This window comes from Phyllostomus hastatus, unplaced genomic scaffold, assembly GCF_019186645.2.
Source record: "Phyllostomus hastatus isolate PE091 unplaced genomic scaffold, TTU_PhHast_1.1 phas_scaffold_182, whole genome shotgun sequence".
Taxonomy (NCBI): Eukaryota; Metazoa; Chordata; class Mammalia; order Chiroptera; family Phyllostomidae; genus Phyllostomus; species Phyllostomus hastatus.
In genome coordinates, this window is record NW_025334013.1 from 26203155 (window position 1) to 26214172 (window position 11018).

Here is an 11018-nt window from a genome sequence, read left to right on the forward strand (position 1 = left end):
TTCGGCCCGGAAAACGGTTTGCTGTGTGGGGCTGTTCTGTGCACTGCAGAATGCTCAGTAGCATCTCTGGCCTCCAGCCACTCAATGCCAGAAGTACCTGGGTCAGTCGTGCGATTTAAAATGTCTCTAGATAATACCAAATGTCCCCTGGGGGAGAAATCACACTGGCTGAGAATTACTGACCCAGAGGAACTCCAAAATTCAGGCGCTAGGCTTCGGAAGAGAAGGGGCTGCGAGAGGAGTCTGTGGAGGAACCTCCAGGAGGCGGAGGAGAGCGAGAGCGGGTGTTGACGGAGCCAGAGGAGTGTTTCCAGTACTCGGTCATAATCCTCTAAAACGTTAGTCAGATCAGGCCACTTCTTGCTGAAAACCATCTACAGGCTTCCCATCACATCGAGAATAAAATGCCACCTGCTTCCCGTGGCCTCTATGTAGGGCGACTGTACAATTCATCGTCTAAGCCAGCGGGACCTAAGCCGAGCAAAAGGAGGCAACACTGATAACTACGCGCTGGCAGGGTGGGGCGGGGCGGGGCACGCTGGTCCCCCTGAGCTCCCGCCCTGCTCCCGCCTCGCTCACTCAGCCAGGGAGCCTTCCTGCCGTTCCACCAGCAGTTCGTGCTTGTTTGCATTTGGGGCTCCTTCTACCTGGAATCCTCTTCCAGCGCTCGCTTCGGCAGGACATATACGAAACCTGGGGTTCTCTTCCCCAGATCTGCTCAGATTACCTCACTCCATGCAGGTCTTGCTCAATGGTGACGTCTTCAGCATCGACCCTTATCTAAAATGGCCACCAATCCCCTGTCACTCTGTACCCCCCACCTCACTTTATTTCACAATACAGTATCATCACTGTCATTGGTATTCTGCATGTTGCTACATTTGTTCATTTTCCCTGTCCCCACCCTCCACCCCCAGAAGATAAACTCGTTGAGGGCAGAGATGTGTCTCTCCTGCTCACGGCGGCACCGCGGCTCCAGTGCAGTGCCGGGTGCGCAGACGTGCAATAAACACTTTCTGGCAAGTATGAACTCATGAACTCATGTGAGAAGCGGGAGAGATGGGAACTACACTAGAAGAGTAGCTGGAGGGAGGCGTGGAACCCAGGCTGTGCTTGCTTATGCTTTGTCTTGTTTTACACGGGAAAGGGCGGGACACTGATCAGGCACCAGGAAATCATCATCACTCCGTGGGACTTCCAAGAAAGGGCTCTCACATTGTGAAGTTCTTGGGGGCAGAATCTTTTTTTTTTTTTTTTTTGAGAGAGAGAGGGAGAAAGAAAGGGAGAAAAACAGTGATGGAAGAAAGAAACATTCATCCATTGCCTCTCGCACACACCTGGACCAGGCACCAAACCCGAAATCTAGGCATGTGCCCTGACCAGAAGTCAAACAGGCCACCTTTCACTTTGAGGGATGACCCAGGGTGAGGAAGGGGGGAAGGGGCAGGAATCATTTTTGTTGTTCATTATTATGCTCCTTAATGCCTAGCAAAAAGTCTACACATAGTAAGCATTTAAAATTGTTTGTGAAACCCTGGCTGGTTTGGCTCAGTGGACTGAGTGCCGGCTTGTGAACCAAAGGGTTGCGGGTTCAATTCCCAGTCAGGGCATATGCCTGGGTTGCAGGCCAGGTCCCCATTAGGGGGTATGTGAGAGGCAACCGCACACTGAGGCTCCTCTCTCTTTCTCCCTCCCTACCCCTCTATGTAAAAAATCAATAAATGAAATATTAAAAAATTTTTGTGAAATAAATAAATAATAATACAATTTTATTGCACTTACCATGTATCAGGCATTGTACTATTTGGCATACACCAACCCATTTAAACCTCATAACAACCTATACTAGAAGTTACTATTATTATCTATCATAATCTCATTTAATGAGACTTAGCGAAGTTAAGTAAATTACCAAGATGATACAGCTACTACTGTATCTGTATCTCTGGTAGAGCTGGGACTCTAACCAGGCAGGCTGGCATCCACATTCATGCTGGTAACCATGGCATCATGCATCAGAGTGGGGTGGACCAATCAGGAGACTCGTACAACCAGCCAGGCAAGTGGGACTTGCCTGGGGAAATGGGGAGAAACTCGGGCAAGAATGGAGCACCAGGGGCCCAGGCCAGTGAAGGCCAAGAACAAGGGCTTTGTCACAGTCCAGGGCCTCCAAGAGGAAGGTGTACAATCACAAGGCCACAGAGGCCTTGGCATGAACAGAGGAGGACGAAGCAGGGGCCAGGTCCACGGATTGGGAAGAATCTAAAGGAGGACGCAGAAGTGGGTTGGAAGAAGGGGCAGGTCAATGAGAGAGGGCACAAAGGCAGCTCCAGAGGCCAGCAGGGTCTCCAGGGTGGGTAGGGGGGCAGAATTTGCTCACTGATGGGGTGGGGGTTAGGAGTAGACAGAGGTGAGCCCGAGTGCCCAGGGGTGGCAGTCAGCCTCAGTTCAAAGGGAGGGAGGCAGAGAGACGACCTCTCCCCTCCCCCTCCCCATCCCCCAGCCCTGGATCTGAGCAAGCAGGAAGAGATTTTTCAAGGGCATGTTTCAGCTCCAGGGAACTTTCTCAATCCCTGACTCCCACACTAGGTCAACCCCTGTCTCTGTCAGGGCTGGTATTTAGATTACTGAACTTACATGAGCTGGACTCCAAATGGTTGGGTTGCATGCCGGCCATACGCCGAAACGGCAACTCTGCGAGGCCAGGCACTGAGCCTCCAGTGCTGGGCGGTGGAGCGATCCCAGCGACCCAGAGGACGGGATGGTTGGTGCAGAGATGCTCGGGGCAGAGGTCAGGGGTTGGTAGTTATTAATTGTGCCATCATTTATGTCTGTCTCTAGTGCGTAAAGGCAGGAACCAGGTTGGGTTTTCTCACTGTCGCCTCTGTGCCTAGCAGTGTCTGTACATAGTAGGTGGTTGATCGACACTGGTGACAGGGAGGGGAGCTGGGGGGCTCCCGAAGACCTCTGCCTTCCCCTTGGAGGAGGTGGTGCCTGGCCCCCGGGAGTCACTGAGTCATGGCAGGCACTGTCCCCCTCCAGGTCCTGGGGAGCGAGGGTGGGACACGGGGTGGGGTTGCAGCACCTGGATGCCGCTCAGTATTCTGTTTCTTAAAAATCCTCACCCAAGGATATGTTTACTGATTTTAGTGAGAGGGAAAAGGTGAAGGAGAAGCATCAATTCTTTGCTTCCCATACACACCCCAACTAGAGACTGAACCTGCAGCCTAGGCATGTGCCCTGAGTGGGGATCAAACCAGCACCCTTCTGTGTATGGGACGATACTCCAACCAACTGGGTCGCCCAGCCAGTGCAGGTTTCCCTTTGCAGAGCCTTGGTCCTCCCTTTGTGTCTGGGGACATAGACGCAGACAGGGGCGGAAGCATCCCCAGGGCCTCGCACTAAGGCAGGAGGGGGCCAGAGGAAGAGAGGCCTTTCTGGGCCACGGCTTTCTCATTGGTGGCATGTGATGGTAACGATACTCTCTCCGCAGGCTCGCCGTGAGGGTCAGGTGAGGTGAGATGCATAGAACTGTGCCTGGAGTGTTTGGAGCAAGAGCTGGGTGATGTTAGCATCTGACTAAGCCCAGGCATTCTCTCCTTAGGAGATTCATCTGCTCCCGTGGCTTTACCTCCTGTAAGCTGATGATTCCCAAGTTTGTGTCTCCAATAGAGGCCTTTTGTTCCTGAGCTTCGGACCCGTGTATCCAACTGCCTGGTATGTCTCTTTACACTCACGTTGGTCTGACTATGTGCCAAGACTGAGCCAGCGTGTGCTGGACTCATCCTGGAACACCCCTGCCCCCGCGCTCTGTGCCGAGGCCCACATCTACGGGGCCTCCAGCCCGGATGGCAGGCATCCCCCCCATCATGTTCCTGCCTGGTGTTTTATCCTGAGAACAATCCGAGCCTCCTTCCCTCACCCCCTTCCTGACCCCTGCTCTCCCAGGCCCTTTCTGTCCTCCCCTTGCCCTCCTCCCCTGCTCCCTTGGGACCCATCAGTGCTCGCTCGCCCCTTCCCCAGCTGCCACCACAGCTGGTCACTGAAGGAATGTGCAGCTGCTGTGAGCCACATGTGATGAACAGGCGGTGCACAGCCACCCCTGGGGCCCAGGGGGGTGGGGGTGGGACCATCTGTGTCTGTTTGTCACACACACACACACACACACACACACACACACACACACGAGTGCCTTCTTCAGGGAAGGTGGTGCACAATATTGGTTTGGCTCCCTTCTCCAGCCCGGAACTGCAGAGGTCATGAGGCTCATGCTCTGTCTTTGGGTGTCCAGGGGCCCCAGCATGGGACCCCTGGGGGCAGACTGGCTGGGCTGGTCCCACCGTCTGGATGCACAACACCCCACAAAGGCCTGCTCCAGGCCACATGGCAGCCTGGTGATCAGAGCCTCCCTAGCTTTCCCAGGCTTGGGGGGCTGCACTGGAGGAAGCCAGGGGCCTCCGGCACATTCCAGAGCCCCCTTGGCAGCGCCCAGAGGCTCCAGAGGCTTCTCAGGCCTGAGGCAGCGCCAGCAGCATCTGTCCTGGTTCCCACACTCCGGCCTCTCTGGAATCTCGGCAGATTTCTCCTCCATGTGTACATGATGTCAGCGCAGACAAGGACACTGGGGGTGCAGGAAGGAGAGGGACTGAGGACACCACGCTCCCTGATGTCAGATGGCCATGGGGGAGGGGTGGGGGAGGGGGAGCTGGTCCTTGGCATTGCCCACGCTGTAGGAAGAAGAGGACTTGGCTTCTGGCTCCCAAGACTAATCGGGCCCTGGCACTGCCCATTGCCTTCCTGTCAGAGCCCTCTCCCTCTCTCAGGGCCTCAGTTTGTTCATTTATAAATTAAAAATAAGACTAGCATCCACCTCCTACGTATACAGTGAAGGCTGCAGAACCTTGACCTTGTTAGAGATCCTTCACAGTGTGGACACAGCTCACTCTCTCACCACTCCCCTGACAGTCCTGTCATTTCTCATATGTTTTAGGACACACAACATAGGTTCTTGCTCCAAGTCTTTATTCTGTCTACCTTGAAAGTCCTTTCCTTTATCTGGAAAACTCCTACTCAGCCTTCAAAGCCCAACACAAAAGTCCCTCTTTAGGAAGCCTGCTCAGCTTCCCTCAGGTACTAGTACCACTTCCTTGTACTCCCGTGTGTCCCTCGAGGGCAGCCTGACCTTAAAACACAGGTACTATCTGCTTATCCCCCACCCCCCGAATGTGGTTGCCCAGAGGACTGTCCTTTCTGGGGTTGACGGCCACTCTCTGGAGCCCAGGCACAGTGCCCCATAACCTGTGGGTGTCCTAGCATCATCAGGAAGTGAGCTTCCCACCAGGTCTGGTCTTTAACAGGCAGAGGAAGCAGCTTACCAGCTGCCAAGGTATTTCTTAAACCCCCACAATAGCCATGGCCCCCCTACCCCCACCCAGGCCAGCCAAGCCCAAGTCCCACTGTACAGATGGGGAAAGCTGGAGCCCAGAGGAGCGAAGTCAGCAGTAGAAACTGGATTAAAACCAGGGCTCCTAGCCTGGTCCAAGGCTCTGAAGCCCTTTTCCCCTCTTGGGGAAGTGAGAATGGGGCTGAGACGGGGTGTGGGCTGGTTCCCAGACTTAGGAAGCAGCCGGTCCTCACCTGTGGCTGCGCTGCAGTTGGTTCCCACCATGCCCCCTGGAGTCGACAGGCAAACCAGACTTCTGTTCCACCACTTGGCAATGATGAAGAACTGTGAGGCCATCAGGCACAAGCTGCCCTCAGGGGCAGGTGGTGTGAGCCTTAGGGCCCAGAGAGGGTCTGTCAGTCCAGATCTTCTAGAAGACAGGCGCTAAGGCCAATTAGAGGTGTCAGAGATTTATTGGGGAAACACTCGTAAAGATAAAGGGAGGGAGCTAGAGTAAGCAAGAAGAGCCTTTTGATCGTGAAGGATGAGTAGGAAGAGCCGCAGACTGCAATGCAGCTCTGAGAACGCCTTGGCAAGGCCCAGGGTCAAGGCAGTCCTTTAGGGGATCCCCACACGGGGCCGAACTACCCTGGCTCCGGTGTCCCCACTGTGCCCGGCCACCGATGGGCACACATGCTGCCTTCGGATCTGAAGGTGCAGCAGCCGAAGGCCGTTGGGGAGTGACACTCCCAGTAGCTGGTTCTCCCGAAGGCAACTATGAGTGAGGTGCCCTCCTAGCGGCTGCAGAGGATACATGTTCTGCAAGGTCGCCCAGCCCAGTGAGCAGGTGACAAGTTCGCACGCTTGGGCTGTGGCTGCACTATGCTAACCTTGGGGTGAGCTTTAAACCACAAGGAATTTTACAAGGCTTCTCAGGGGATTTGCCAGACGAATGAAAGAATAAGGATGCACATAAAGTCAGGTGAAACTATGGGGCTCCAGAGGGAATGGCACTGAACTGGGACCGATACCCTAACATCCGATTTCCTGTCTGCATCCGCTAGCTCGAGTCCTCGGACAAGCCGCTCCCCCTCTCCAGGACCTGGTTGTCACCATGGCAACATGTGGGTGGGAATATCTCACTCAGGCCTTCCCTGACCAGATCCAAAAACAGGGGGATGAAGGGGGCCAGTACCTCCATCTCTGGAAAGATGGCGCTGCTTCGTGTGGAGGGGCCCATTAAACACCACGCTTTTCCCTGGAGTAACCCAAATGGCAGAAAATTATGTGTACTATCTCTGAAGCTCAGGATAGCAGAGACTATCTTAATACATGTTCAAGTTTTCTCATGTGTGTTTTATCTTAAAAAATATACATGAAAGCCCTGGCCAGCAAGGCTCAGTTGGTTGGGCGTCATCCCACAAACTGAAAGGTCGCCAGTTCAATTCCCGGTCGGGGCACATGTCTGGGTTGTGCGCTCCGTGCTCCCGGTTGGGGCGCCTGCAGAAAGTGGGCAGTCAGGGTTTCTGTCTTGCACCCCTGTTTCTCTCCCTCTCTTTCTCCCTCCCATCCCCCCCCCAAAAAACAAACCAAAAAACACATGAAAGAGTCAATATAGTGTGATACACACTCTGGAGCCGACAACTTGAGTTTAAATAAAGCTTTGCCACTTACTGGCTACCTCTCTTGCCCTTGGTTTCCTCATCTGTAAAATGGGGATGACAATAGTACCTACTTCGCAGGGTTATTGTGAGAATTAAATGATTTATATCAAGTATTTAGAGCAGAATCCATTCTATTAACTGTTATGTGAATTTGTCATTTTATCTTTGAGTTTCCTGTTTATACAAGTTGGTTTTTTAAACGGCCTACTGGCAAGTAGAACTGACCACTAACCAACAAAAGAAAAGAAAAATAAAGAAAAGCCACATAGCTCACAGGTCTTGGAAGAGCTCAGCAAGTTGAAATGGGAGGGCACAAAGAAGGAGAAAGATTTGTGTCTGCAATGCCTCCATCCCAACACTCCAAGCCACGGTCACATCTCTGCCATGCCGTAGGGTTTTTTGCTCCCAAATATAGTCCAAAATCATGTCAGAAAATAGAGGATTCAGTTCTGGCGCCAGAGGCCCAGGCAGGAGAGGGTGTTGGGCCACTGTCCCTCCCACTGCCCCTCCCACCGCCCTGCCCTCTCCCTCACCTTAGTCACGGTCCATTGGCTACAAACCAGTATAAGCAGCTTGGGTACCGTTGGCCTTTGGACATCATAAAAACGCCACAGTGAGACCAAGACATCTCAGAGCACAAAGTTTCCATGACGTTCCCTAGTAGGTGACCCCAGGGTCCCTGAAGGAATCTGCAGGCTGGGAGGTATGAGAAAGGAGGGGGATGAGGAGTCACATTGCCCCTTATTTCTGCTGTCTGGGCAGGAAGGTGGGGGACTGGAGGCCAGAGAATCGAGGAGGCTCATTGGGTCTCAGATTGGCCAGAGTCAGGGGAATGGTTAAGATAAACTTGGATAAGTTACAGCAGGCTGGTCGGGGTGTAATAGTATGTGGGAGTCAACCCAAGGCAAACCACTGGCCCAGTCCTATCAGCCCTGAATTCAGTCACTTAATTATAGGCAGAGTTATCGACATGACACCCACTTAGGACTGGGGGACACCAGAATGAAACTGGAGGAACTCCTCTGGGTAATGGGAGAAAGAACCATGGACCTAAATATTGTTTAAGGGAGGGAGTGATCATCTGTCCGCCATGATCTATGGAGTTCCGAGGGAGCCTAGTTGAGGACGTGCTGTTTCGGATGCCCCCTGACAGGCCCCGCAGATGGAGGAGACGGGAGTGGCAGCAGGACCGTGGGTGGTGGGCAGGCTGGTGTAGGCGTATCGGCCCCCTTCAGTGGGCTATGGGGGCCCGAGGGGCAGGAGGAAGGGTTTTGTGAGGGCTGAGGCTAGGGTCTGAGTTACCTGCTTCCTCCTCCATCTCACAGCCTTTTTTAGCCCCTCTTCTTCCCCCCACTCCACCCCCTGCCCCCACCTTGGTAGCTCCAGGTAGGGACCTTGAGCCCATGTCAAAAGCACTGCTGGTGGAAGCTTGTGTCCTGATGGGCTCAGGCTGCCTCCCGTCAGTCACAGAATCTCCCCTTGTGGGGGCGGGGGGGGGGCGTCTTCCTGTGTGGCAAGAGCATCTGCAGAGGGACACAGATACCCCCAGATGGAGCTGACCTCAGGCCTGCTCACACCGTGTGTCCGCAATGGCGTTTCTTGAGGTGACCATAAGCCAGTCTGTGAATACAGTTGGGGGGGGGGGGGGGTGGAAACAAGACAATAGACATTTATTTTAAATGTCTTCTATTTATTTGAATGGCTTTTAAGAAGCAGAAGCCCATGTTGTAAAATTAAGGTCAGGCAAGCTTGAGGAGTGAGAGGGACCCACATGGACAAGCACGCAGCGCCCTTCGTCATGTGACTGGGAAAATGCTGCAGAGCCAGACGGAGCTGGGGGCTGGGGAGGACTGACTGTGGCCCAAGGGAGGGCAAAGCTGAGAAAAGTATGAATAGTCTTCTCTCTCCTCAGGCAACTGAAGTCCCACAGATAAAGAAGCACGTGACCCAGCTGTTCAAGGAGGCACTTAGGAGGTTCGCCATAAAAAGGGATCCAAGAAGGTTAGGTTAGAACAGGGGTGTCCAGCCCGCAGGTCACATGCGGCCCAAGGTGGCTGTAAATGTGGCCCAGCACAAAATCATAAATTGACTTAAAATATTATGAGATCTTTTTGTTTTCATTAGTGTTTGTATATTTAATGTGTGGCCCAAGACAACTCCTCTTCTTCCGGTGTGGCCCAGAGACGCCAAAGGTTGGACACCCCTTGGTTAGAAGGAAGACCAGGGTAGCTCACGTTTGCAAAAGGCAGAGGTAGAGCTATCATTAAGCAAATGGCATAAAATAGGGCTTCTGACAGGCAGATACAAACATACCGTGTGTTGAGGCTTCATTTTAAATCTTGTTCTAAATTGGGGGCACTGAGATGCTTTTAAGTAGAAAACTAGAAGTCAAGGACACGTGTATTATTAAGTTAATAAAGAAGTTTGTATGTACACAGTGTAAAACACACAGGAATGAGCTGGGTTCTCTATCAGGTCTCTTGAAGATGTAAAACTCTGTCAATCTGCGTGTAACGTCCTTACTCTCAGTTGCTCAGTCCTGAAACACTCCGTTCTCTGGACCGGAGCCAGAGGGTGCAAGCTGGAGACTGGAGGGCCAGATTTAGCTTCCAAGGTGTGTTTTATTTGGCCTTCACAGTGTTTTCTAGATTTAAAATAGTTGCCAACATGTAAACGTCCAGATTTGTAGTTCCCCTTGGAAAATGGGACGAAGCGTCTGGCAAGACCAGCCCCCGTACCCACAGGGCAGCAACCACGTCAAACAGAGAACGTGGTCTCCATTTCACCAAAGACCCTGATGAGCCCTCTTCGCTTTTTTATTTCCCGCCTGGCCCTCGGAGGCATCAGGGTTTGGAGCCTGGCCCAGGCAGTTTGCCTGCCGTGTTCTCATGGTTTCCTATTTGGTGGCAGTTGCAAGTCTGGCCCTGAGGCCTTTCCCCTAATCCCACGCAGACCCATCCCCACAGTCGGCCCGTGGAGGCACATCTACCCGGAGCGTGGGAGTCAGTGACCCCAGTCTACCGAGCTCCGGCTTGTCTTACAGACGAGTAACTGAAAGTTGCCAGCCATGTTCTACTTACACAAATTGAATCCCAAAGGCCTCTGAGGGATGGCCCACCAGGGAGATGCTTCCTGACCAAGGCCAACGAATGGTAAAGCACTTCTGGGCCAGGCTAGAACACACGAGCAGAGGAAGGAACCCCAGTCCAGGCTGGGCTGAGCCAGCGGGTGCAGTGCAGAAGGCAGCTTCCCCCTCCGTGGCCATGAAGTGACCAGGGCAGCTATGCGCAGTTGGTGGGTTTGCAGCTGCCTAGGAGGTACCACTGAGGTCATAGTGTGAACGGCTCCATCTGGATTGGTGTACTGCACCACCTTCCCCACTGCACATGCTGGCCCTGGACTGTGAGGGAGAGGGGGGAAACAAGTGGAGATGGTGAGGCAGGCACAGCCAAAAGGAGTGTCCTGGCACAGATTCCACCATTTCCTTCTTAAGGCAGAAGGGGGTAGGGCAGGGAGGCAGAGCGTTAGAAGCCAAGACCTTGTTGCCCAGAGGCGAGAGTCTGGAGAGAAAGAAAGGGCCTGGCCTCAGAGCCCCCGTGCCGCGCAAGTGCAAATGCCCACAAGATGACGGAAATAGCCGGAACTAGTCCCAGGAAGCAGGGCTGGCCATCAGGGTGTGGGGCTCGGGACACTTAGTCAACAAATAACCATCCCATACACACGCGCATGCACTCTCACACACACACAGAGAATAACCTAACAGAGATGTCCGACCCATTACACACACCTACATAAACATGCATACAATGCAGTTTTTATCCTGTGGTGCACACTGAGTGTGCCATACACATGACCACAATTGTTGGTAAGAGCAATTAGCTCCTCAGACAGGTACACTTAACAAACACTTTCAGAGCATCTAAAGTACAATACTTTTTGGCTAAGCTACCTGTGGGAGTCCAACACAGCAC